Source organism: Ipomoea nil, unplaced genomic scaffold, assembly GCF_001879475.1.
Source record: "Ipomoea nil cultivar Tokyo-kokei standard unplaced genomic scaffold, Asagao_1.1 scaffold0268, whole genome shotgun sequence".
Lineage (NCBI taxonomy): Eukaryota > Viridiplantae > Streptophyta > Magnoliopsida > Solanales > Convolvulaceae > Ipomoea > Ipomoea nil.
In genome coordinates this window covers 400,400-410,668 of record NW_017616696.1, presented here as the reverse complement: position 1 = coordinate 410,668, position 10,269 = coordinate 400,400, and positions in this window count along the sequence as shown.

Below are 10,269 nucleotides of genomic sequence, written 5' to 3'. Positions count from 1 at the left end.
GTTTTGAGACTACAGAATGCACTGTACTCGTGCATTGCTAGGGTAGGTGGTATGTTTTTTCTATGAATTTTGTTTTTCCTACTATTGCACATTTGCACCAGTATGCCATCATTCCCTGTTAGTATAAACATTGTACAATGCATTCCATACTTATTTGATAGTGATAATTGCCACGTAATGCGGTAATTAAATAACACAAGACCAATTAAAGCAAGTAAATAACTTTTATTGATCACTGTGAAGGCCCTAAGTAAAATCTACTTGGTTGCTCTGAGTGCCGACTGGTTGCGGTCGGGATTCTCTAACAACAACCTATCAATCGTCCAAAAGTCCCGCACACTATCGCTATCGCGAGTATTTATAGCCGCGGAGCCGGAGACACAAATCCGACCGTTCGGCATGCTTCCCACGTAGCAACCACGTGTCAACGTCCCGGGTGCCCTGCCTGTCAATGCGTGGAGTCGCCACGTGTTTTTCGTCAGCTCTCTCGCTAAAGGGCTAACGCTCGGTGGTCGACACTGTCGCTCGGGTAACACCCGGTCGGATGCCGACCGGGTTCTTCACAAGAAACCCGACCTGTTACCTGCAAAGACAAGAAGAAAAGGACAGAGGCACACCGGTCGGGGTAACGCTATGTCGGTTGGGATATTCCCTACCAAGAGCCCCCCAGCCTGTGTCTTTTTTACCGTCCGGGAAAAAACGGGACGGGATGAAGAAGCCCAACCATCAGCCGCCAAACCGACCGGCCAACTGTCATTTCCTCTCCTGCCACGTGTCGAGGACTGCCGGCCTCTGCGACTGCAACGGTCACCTCGGAATCAGCGCTGGTCGTGTCACGCAAGTGGGCTTGTTTCCCGCCTAAACGCTCTCCTATAAATAGGCCCTTGAGGCCCAACTTTCTTCAATCTACTGCATCGACCGGTACCCTCAGAGAACCCCGAGCGAAGCACTTCAGTAGAGCAGTCGAGCAAAGAACTTCCAAACTTCTTTCGCCAAGCACCTTCAATCGGTAAGTTTTCAGTCCTTAGCTCTTACTTAGTGTTTTACATTTGGGCGTAGAGTTGGTAGGTTATAACTAACTGTCCCGAACGTCCCGAGTCCCATACTAACCCCGACCGACCTTTAGGTAGATCAAAATGACAGACTCCAATAGTCAAAACGTCTCGATTGCGGATTACGACGAGGAAGTCGAGCATATCAGCGACGAGGAAGTGGACATCATGTCCTACTCACCCGAGGTCGTCCAACGACCGGGAAAAGCCCCCGAGCAGGCCCTTGAGCAACGGGAATCATCGAGCTCGTCCGGGACATCGGGGTCCAGTTCAAGCGGGTCGGGGAGTTCGGACGGAGAAGACGAGGAGACCTCGACGAGCGGACGAGGTTCCCCGGCCGAGGGTGTTAGGGAAACGCCGACCGGGGTGATTGGGGAACACCCGGAAACCGACCCTCAAGGGAACGATCAAGAAAACGTTCCCGAGCCAATCGAGGGAGAGGCAGCTGAGCCGGCCGCACCGGGGAACAACGGGTTCGAGTTCTTGAACAGTGAGAACGTCGAACAGCAGATGAGCCGGCTGACTAAGGGAGAAGCGGCTAGGATTACCGAGAGGCTCAGGGGTCGGGTGGAGTTTGACACAAGTCGGAAGCTCGGGAATGTCATTGACCGGCATCGGGGGAAATTGATCGGGATGCATTACGACTCCCTGATGGCCCCGATCGCGATTCCCTTTCCTCCTCTTCTGACGGCCTTCTTGGGGTACTACCAGGTCGTCCCGGCCCAGATCTGCCCTAACTCGCACAGGATTATCGCCTGTTTTCCTCAGATCTGCGCTCGGCACGAAGTGTCTTGCACGATGGAGCTATTCAACTTCATCTATCAGGTCAAGACTCTCCCGGCCAACTATGGAGGCGGCTTCCTAATGTTACAGTCCCGAGCAGACATGTGCGCGATCGAAGGGCTGCCCGGGAACAACAGGGGTGGAAGAACCGGATTTTCTCGATCAAGTATGATCCTTGGATACTCCCGGTTGAGCGAGTTTGGAACACTCACTACCGTAAACAAGTTCTGCCGGTCGAGACGCAGTCGCTCGGATCTCGAGCGAGATCCATGAGTACAACATTTTTCGGACGGCCGAAAGTCTCGAGGCGGCCAAGCTTCCGCCCCCCGTGTACGACCTGACAGAGAAGTACTTGCCCGTGCCGATGGGCTTGACGGTCGCGAAACCATCCAAACGGAAGAAGAAAGGTCTAACGTTAACTAACTTCTCCCAAACCTAACTCCCCAAACGATGCCTTATTTCCCGATCTGACTAACCCCTTTCTTTTACTTGCAGCGATGGCAGATTTTGGAGACGATGAAACCCCTCTCCCCCCGCCAGCCAAGATCTCACTTGGCAAAAAGAAGCCGAAGACCAAGCCGGCCGGGCAGAAGGAGGTCCCACTCGCCCCCGACCGATTGGCACCTCGACCATCACCACGGCCGAAGGCTTCGTGGTCGACGCGCCGGACGTCCTGGTCACCCGGGTGGAGGTCGCCCGAGGGAAGGAGGTGCCCGAGAAGGGCGTGGCAGAGAGGAGCGGTCTGAAGCGCCGCAGAGAGCAACGGAACCCAAGCCCTACGGCCGGGGCTAGCAAGGGCGGTCTGTCCGTCCTCGCCCGGATCGGCAATGCCGGGACAGCTCGGGAGGACCTGAGCAAGCTAACCCCGACCCAAGTGGCCGAGAAGATCGGCCACGACTTGGCCGAGGTAAACACTTTCTTCTCTTAAGCCCTTTTATGCAAGTATTCCTAATCGAGCTAACATAGTGGGTATTGCAGATTTCCCGAGCGGCCCAGCTCCTTCAAGGTCGGGCCATGCTGGCCGACGAGGCCAACCGACACAAGAAGGCCGCCGCCCGACGACTCCAGGAGGTCAAGGACATCCAGGCGGAGCTGGAGAAGGTCCAAAAGAACCTTAAGAAGAGCGGGGAGGATCGGGTCCTGGCCGAAAAGGTCGCACAGCGGGCGATCTGAGAGACGACCGAATGGAAGACGGCGGCCGAGAAGGCGACCGGGGAGGTCACGGAGCTGAAGGCCCGGCTGGATAACCCGGACGAGCTGGCCCGGTTCCTTTTTCAGAACAGCGAATCGGGCGCGACATTCCTCAAGGCGGTCCGGAGAACGAAGATCGGGGAAGACCTGATGCTGTCGTTTGGTCGGTGGACCTTCAAAGCCGGCCAAAGAAAGATGCCCGAGAAGGCCCAAAAACGAATGGAACAGGCCCTCGAAGGAGACGATCTCCAGCTGGTCCTGTCCGCGCTCCCTCCGGATCTTTCTGACCCTGGTCCATCTCCGTTCGACCCGAAGGAAAGAGCGGCCGAGCCGAGCGGGTCTGCGGCGGCCACCTCGGGCGGGAAGGAGCCTTCCAAGAAAGGCGAGGCCGAGCAGGTGAAGAAGTAGAAGTAGGGTTTACTTCTTTTTGTAAGTGATCTCGATCGGGAGCCAGGTCCCGAGTTTGTAACGGGCACTCTTTTGATAAATATAATTTGTTTTTTGCTCAACTTGCTACGCTCGTTTTCTTTATTCATACTTCTACTTCCAATCATATATGCGCCGAACCCCTAATGCCCGACCTCATGGCTTTTTGGCCCGGTCATGCATTACTTCGACTTGTTCAACACTCGACCTTGTGGCCTTATGGCCCGGTCGCGCATCATCTAATTGGTCTAATGCCCGACCTCGCGGCCCTCCGGCCTAGTCGTGCATCTTTCGATCGGAATTTCGACGCTGAGCTGGCCTGCCCGATCAGGTTTACCCGATCTCCTGGCCTTGTCGAAATTTTGAAAAATAAGTAAGCCTCCACGATCGGGGTTTTCCCGAGCGACGGACCTACAGCACTTCCTTCATCCCAACCCCCACACTATTGTGCCATCGAGGCACGAGCGGGTGCGATAGTGGAAAGAAGTTGGACGGATCGGGGAATTATGCTGGGAGCTCTGGCTCTCCCGATCGGTGGCGTGACCCAAGTGTCCGTCGAAGAGGAGCGCATTTGACCGGTCGATGGATTCGCCCGGTCGAGATAACTTGGTGGTGACCTAACCTACGTTAACGACGGTAAGGAAAAAACCGATTGGGCCGCCGTATGCAAACGGTCGAGCAATCACCGTTCGTATATACATTAAACCTTCCCGCTCGCAGGCGGTTGAAAAAATATTTACAATGATAGATGTAAATACACATGACGACCGGGACTAACTCGCAGGTCGATCCCCCACTTCGTCTAAAATTACAAAAAATAGGCTAATGCCTAAACATAACGAGGTGCTCGGAATTCCAAGTTCCCTCGATTACCCGACCGGTCGTTGTCTCCAGTCGGTATGTCCCCGGCCGTACAACAGCGTTGATGATGTACGACCCTTCCCAATTCTGAGCTAGCTTTCCACCTTCCAAAGGTTGGCTGGCCTCTCGTCGTCGTAGAACGTAATCTCCCACCTGAAAATAACGAGGGTTGACCCGGACGTCCTTTGAACTCTTGACTCTCTTTTGATACTTGGCCATACGCCGAGTGGCTAGCTCTCTCTTTTCCTCGACCGCATCGAGATCCACGACCATCGAGTGTTCATTCTCCTCCGCATTGTAAGTTCGTTCTCGGTCGGTCGGTATCCAAGCCTCGATCGGGAGTCAGGCTTCTGCTCCGTAAACAAGGGCGAAAGGGGTCTCCAAAGTAGCCTCCCTCGGGGTCGTCCGATAAGTCCATAAAACGTATGACAACTCATCGGCCCAATTACGACCAGCCGAGTGTAGCTTCTTCTTAAGACCTCCCAAAATCGTCCGATTAGCATTCTCCACTTGCCCATTTCCCTGCGGGTAAGCCACCGACGACCGGACGTGGGTCGTCCCGATCGTGGCCAAGAAGTTCTGGAAATACTGGCTTACGAATTGGCGGTCGTTGTCGCTAGATGCACGGACACACCAAAGCGGAAAATCACATTACGCCATAAGAACCGAGCACAATGCTGAGAGGTGATCGTGGCTAACGGTTCGGCTTCAATCCACTTGGAGAAGTAGTCAATGGCGACGATAACAAATTTTCTCCGACCGGAGAGTTGAGGGAAGGGTCCTAAGATGTCCACCCCCCCACCTAGCGAAGGGAATTGCAGTCGTCACCGGTTGATAAAAAGTGGCCGGTCGTCCAGGCATCCGTGCAAACAACTGGCACGTCTCACATTCCCGAGCTAACTTTTCACAGTCTAGCTGGAGGGACGGCCAATAATACCCGATCAACATGATACGACGAGCTAACGATCGGCCTCCTTGATGTGAAGAACAAATGCCCGAGTGCAATTCCTTCATTACCAAATCGGCCTCAAATGCGGTCAAGCAACGCATAAGAGGACCTCCATACGATCGCCTATAAAGGCGACCGTCCAAGACTTGGAACCTCGGGGCTCTAAGCTTGACCTTTCGAGCACGCTGGGGATCGTCTGGAAGTCGACCGTGCTCGAGGAAGTCCTTAAGATCGGTGATCCAATTGTCCTCTATCGGCTGGATTGGATTGACCGGCAAGCGATGGATGCTGTGTCTTGGGATCACCAAGATCCGAGCTATCTTCGACATGTGTTCCGGGAAGTTGATCACTGTGAAGGCCCTAAGTACAATCTACTTGGTTGCTCTGAGTGCCGACTGACTGCGGTCGAGATTCTTTAACAACAACCTATCGATCGTCCAAAAGTCCCTCATACTGTCGCTATCGCGGGTATTTATAGCCGCGGAGCCGGAGACACAAATCCGGCCGTTCGGCATGCTTACCACGTAGCAACCACGTGTCAACGTCCCGGGTGCCCTGCCTGTCAATGCGTGGAGCCGCCACGTGTTCTTCGTCAGCTCTCTCGCTAAAGGGCTACCGCTCGGTGGTCGACACTGTCGCTCGGGTAACACCCGGTCGAATGCCGACCGGGTTCTTCACAAGAAACCCGACCTGTTACCTGCAAAGATAAGAAGAAAAGGACAGAGGCACACCGGTCGGGGTAACGCTATGTCGGTCGGGGTATTCCCTACCATTATTATTAGGGGTGTTAGCGAACAGAGCTTTCGGCAAACTACTCGTGCGTAAGCGTTCGTTTATGTTCGTTTATTAAGATAAACGAACATTAACAAACAAAATTTAGAGCTCGGTTAATAAATGAACAGAGTCTGAATAGTTGTAAGCTCGTTTGCTAATTAAGCGATTGCGAACAAACTCATTTGTGTTTGTTAATAATGTTCGCGAACAAGATCGTTTAGTGTTCGCGAACAAGATCGTTTAGTGTTCGCGAACAAGTTCGTTTAGTGTTCGTTTAATAATGTTCGCGAACATGTTCACAAATATATTATTATTATTATTATTATTATTATTATTATTATTATTATTATTATTATTATTATTATTATTATTATTATTATGGGTAATAATGTAATTTAATGGTCCCATACTCTCATTAGGGTTTCTCATCTTCAACAGTCATTCACTCATTCTTCAGTCTAACCATCTAGGCTTAGACGCACGGACCAGATCTCCAATCTTCAGCAGGCAGCAGCACACGGACCATAGGACTAGATCTCCACCGTCAGCACCGCAGCAGGCAGCAACCACCGTCACCGTCACCGCATCACGTCAAACAATTTTGATCCACAGTGATCATTGGACAACAAGAATGGATGGCACCACTTTAAAATTCAAAACAACGGGGGACAAAGAGGAATTACCAGAAATGCCCAAGTGCACTCTGGCAAACGGTCTAACGCACAGTAGCAATGCTTTTTTCTGGTCCATCCAATGGTGGTAAATCAATGCACTATAGTGGTCCACAAGTTCACACACTAATGCTGGTTTGCACTTGAAAACTACCATATATATATATATATATATATATATATATATATATATATATATATATATATATATATATATATATATATATATATATATATATATATATATATATATATATATATATATATATATATATATAGGCTTCGAATCCGGTGCAACCCCTATGATACATGAAATCATGAGATCTCATGATATCTATTGATTCATTTTCCATGAATGGTTGAGATTATAAGAGATTCTTAAAGTAATTAAGGATAGATTGAAATCAAAAGGATTAAATAGTAATTGTAGTTATTTGTTTAATTATGGATATAATTGAATTGGAATCTTCAACATTATATTAGGGAGATTATGAATGAAAATTATTGATATTTAGAATTATTCTATAACCTCTGTTGCGTATAAAAATTGCGTGAAGAAGGCACGGGGGTGAAAAGCTAGTTTTGCTGGATGTTGCGTATACGAACATGAGTATGTGCATAGCATGTGCATATGTTGAGGATATTCATGTGTTTTATTTTTTCTTTGGGTTTGTTTGGTTCGGTGACCTAAATGTGATGGGATGCGTGTGTGTGTGTGTGTTACAGATATTTGAAAGTGTGAAACGACAAACACTGGGAAAAAATTGGTAGTTGAGTTTAGAGTTTCTTGCTGGCGGGTGCGTATACGAACATGAGTATGTGCATAGCGTGTGCATATGTTGAGGATATTTTTTTTTTTTGGTTTGTTTGGTTGGACGACCTAAATGTAATGGGATGTGTGTGTGTGTGGTACAGATGTTTAAAAGTGTGAAACGACACAGACTGGGAAAAAAATGGTAGTTCAGTCTAGTGCGTCTTGCTGGCGGGTGCGTATACGAACATGAGTATGTGCATTGCGTGTGCATATGTTGAGGTTATTGGTTTTTTTTTTTTTTTTTTGGGGGGGGGGGGGGGGTGTTGTTTGGTTGGACAACCTAAATGTAATGGGATGTGTATGTGTGCGTGTGGTACAGATGTTTGACAGTGTGAAATGACACAGACTGGGAAAAAATGGTAGTTGTTGGTTGTTTGTGTGCTTCTGTTAATAAAATAGAGGTCTGAGCGCGGTTGCTTTTAAACGTGTGCAATCACATGAATTTTGTTAACAACTTTAAATAATGTTAAATCATATTTATGTGGCAGGTGCATTACTCATGCACATACTAGAACATGAATGCGCACACGCAACATATTATACAACAATGTAACTACGCACATGCCATAATTCGTAAACGCACGGACCTGTACAAACTTAGATCACGACCCCCGGGAAAAAAACAATACATATAACCACTGTTGCAACAACACCCTTGTTTTTAGATAAAGATGCACACGCCACCACAATAGTACGCACCGAATACAATCACCTATTATTCAGCACTACATACATATACTGAGGCATCTAAAACTTGTTTAGAGTATACTGCATTCACCTACCTACAACTGCACACACAACATAATTAAAAGTGCAAATTAATTTAAAAACTGTCCATAAGGGATACTCACTAAAAGAAAAACACGTTCCGAATAAAAAACAAAGCCAATAACGTTATAACCCCCATCATCGTGCCCTACCCACCAAATAAGCATGATTCACTTACTAATGTCCCTTTATGGACATACCAGAACATACATTCAAACAGAAACAGTACTACGCACCAACCGATTACCCTCTATGCACATTCAACTGCATCGGGGGCATAATGTGAATCTTCAGGGGGGAATAGTGCCTCATCAACTGCATCGGGCTCATCATTTGAGTCATCCGAATCCGGGGCTGATTTTGCAGGCTGATGGGGTAATTCAATTGCATCGGTCTGTGGCAAAGGTGCCACCACATCTACGGCAACTACCGACTCAACAGCAACGTCACTTGGGAATGGCAAAATTAATGCACAGAAGCAAAAAAAAAAAAAAAAGAAAGAAAAAAAAAAACACCATAACTTGGTCAGTATCGGGCAAAATAAATTCAGAACAACGAAACAGAGCCAGTAACCCAAAAAAATGCACTGAAGTCATTCAAAAGCCATGATTTCTAAAAATTGAATTAACAATAAAAAAATGATTTGACAAAATTGAATTGACCTTGCCAAGCAGTTGAATCATGGACATTCTGGAGTAAGGAACCACGGCTTCAAGTACTATATTGGAAGCTCCTGAAACCGACATCAACCACCCCATCGCCTAACCAAATTCGTATTTAAGCAATTCATCGAACACATAATATGCATCTGCACGCAATAAAATCTGGTGTCAAGAAGAGAAACAGAAAAGCTGTATGAGCACTGATACTTGTTCAATGTCATAATCTCAACTGGATTTTGATTTTTTTTATTTTTTTATTATTTTTATTTTATTATTTTTTTTTTTTTTTTGCAGTGGAGTGATTGATACACATTCTCCATAAAGAATTAAGATTATAGCTGGGAAAATTACCTTTGTCCTTTTCTTTTCAATTGTTGTGGTTCTGCACACTTAAGTAGCCTAATTTCAATTTATGCCTTTAAAGTTTAACTTGTGTCTCATATATTGTTCATCCTTTTGCACACTGACATTCTCCTGCTCTCATACACTAACTGATTGTTGTGTTGTGAGAGAATTTAGGGGTGAGTAAGAATCCCCCCAATTTGTTAAATCTGCCTTAATTCTTGAAATATGTCAAATTCCTTCCCATCCAATCTGCAAGACTTGTTCAATTGGCATTTGGCAGAAACTACTTGCAAGCCAAGAAGAATGAATATTCAACCCTGCCCCGGAAGCTATTTCCAAGACACAACTCAACAGCACCCACCTACCGGATGCCAACCCCCCCCCCCCCCCCCCCCCCCCAAAAAAAAAAAAAAAAAAAAAAAAAACACACACACACACACATGCACAACCCCATTCACCAACCCCCTGACCCAGGATCAAACAACCCCCCGCTGTCACCCTTGCACCACCCCAAAACCCAGATTTCATAGACAAAGAAAAATAAACAACCCCCGGTGATAACCCCTTGTAAAAATCACACAAGCAAGAACTACGACCGCCCAAGAAATCGAAAAACCCAAAACCCCAACCCAATCCCCTTAACTACGGCAAGAAACCCACAAAAAAGGGTGAAAGAACACCAAAAAATAAACAACAAAACAAATTTAATTTAAAAAAAAAAAAGAAAGAAAAAGAGAATGCCGAAAGATAGTACCCGCACTAGACGAAGACGAGATACCCCTAAGTCGCTTGGACTATCTTCTGCTAGACCCATCCATGGAGATACTGGCGCCGGACAATCGACGCACGCCTGCGACCGGAGGGAGAAGAATCGACAAGAGAGAGGAGATTAGCAGTAATACAAACAACTGAGAGAGAAAAGCGTAAAGAACAATAAAAATCAACCTAAAAAGTGAATAAATGATGGATAAAA